Source organism: Etheostoma spectabile, unplaced genomic scaffold (genome assembly GCF_008692095.1).
Source record: "Etheostoma spectabile isolate EspeVRDwgs_2016 unplaced genomic scaffold, UIUC_Espe_1.0 scaffold00019013, whole genome shotgun sequence".
Lineage (NCBI taxonomy): Eukaryota > Metazoa > Chordata > Actinopteri > Perciformes > Percidae > Etheostoma > Etheostoma spectabile.
The window spans coordinates 29,793-31,324 of record NW_022604621.1 but is presented as its reverse complement, the minus strand read 5'-3'; the positions used below and the strand labels follow the sequence as shown (position 1 = coordinate 31,324).

At 40.2% G+C, this 1,532-nt stretch overlaps 1 non-coding gene across 1 annotated transcript; it reads right to left on the bottom strand.

The window, feature by feature from the left end:
• Window positions 1-1,074: 1,074 nt before the first annotated feature.
• On the bottom strand, window positions 1,075-1,147 carry trnav-aac (transfer RNA valine (anticodon AAC)). Its single transcript has one exon. It is a non-coding gene; the product is annotated as a tRNA-Val (tRNA).
• Window positions 1,148-1,532: the final 385 nt, after the last annotated feature.

The following is a 1,532-nucleotide window of genomic DNA, read 5'->3' as shown; positions in this document are numbered from 1 at the left end:
TTTACTTTACGTCAACAGTCACACAACTTAACATTAGCCTTAAAATGTATAAGTATATGCTGCTACGATGATTCAGCTTTTCTGGAGTCACTTCGGTCTCAGTCAGTAGCGCGAACGGCTGAGAGGCGGGCCTAAACACTCTATTGGCTAGGGTGTAGTAACACTCAAACTTTATAGGCTAATGCCACAATAGCAATATGCCTTTGTATTGGATTATATCTCTGTTAACAAGCGATCATGTCAATATAAAGCATTTATTTATACTTATATATATAGTTATCACATGTATTGTATAATCACTCGTATATATTATATTTATTACATATTTATAGGACGTATTTATTCTATTTATTGCCCATTTTATATGTGGGTTACACAAGCACTAGGTGAAAGAGGCAAGGAAAAACTGAGCCAGCACTACCTATAAGCTTCATCAAAAAGGAAAGTCTTAAGCCTACTCTTAGATGTGGAGATGGTGTCTGCCTCCTGAACCCAAACGGGAACCTGGTTCCACAGGTGAGGAGCTTGATAGCTGAACACTCTGGCTCCCATTCTACTTTTGGAGACTTTAGGAACCACAAGTAACCCTGCATTCTGGGAGCGCAGTGCTCTGGTGGGGTAATAAGGTACAATGAGCTCTTTAAGATAAGATGGTGCTTGAACATGAAGAGCTTTGTAGGTGAGAAGAAGGATTTTAAATTCTATTCTGGATTTTACAGGAAGCCAATGCAGAGAAGCCAAACCAGGAGAGATGTGATCTCTTTTCCTGGTTCCTATCAGAACACGTGCTGCAGCATTTTGGATCAGCTGAAGAATCTTTATGGACTCTTTTAAGCAACCTGATAATAAAGAACTGGAGTAATCCAGCTTTGAAGTAACAAATGCGTGGACTAGTTTTTCTGCATCAATTTTAGACAGGATATTCCTGAATCTCTGAATGTGATGACTACTGCAGTGGGGAAACTTTGGTAGGCCTGGCCATGATTTCACGTCAGGGAGATTTTTCCGTGAAGGTTATGGAGAGTTTAATTTTGCAGAGTTTGATTATGCGATGTCAATACAAACAAAGAGATGTGTTTCCGCCCTGTTTCGAACAGGGGACCTTTCGCGTGTTAGGCGAACGTGATAACCACTACACTACGGAAACTGACGAGTTTCATTTATTTTGCATATTTGTGGGAAAATGCACCATTTTTTTTTTTACTGCAAATGTTCGAAATGCTACAAAATAGAGATTTTAAACTAGATTCAGTCACAGATGCTTTGTCATGGATTTGAATGACAGCAAATGTGTAGTAAACCTAAATATTTCTACATGCATTGACTGTGGTCTGAATGTTGGAATAGCGCCACCTATTTCTTGATGTGCCAAATATTAAGCTTGGGCATTACTCGTTAGTGTAATGGACAGTATCTCCTCTTGTCACACGGAAGATCTGGGTTTGATTCCCCGACGGGGAGATTTTTCTACCAGCTAACCAATGCTACAAGGCCTTGAGGAAGAGCTAGCGCGTGGGCACACTCGGGAAAGT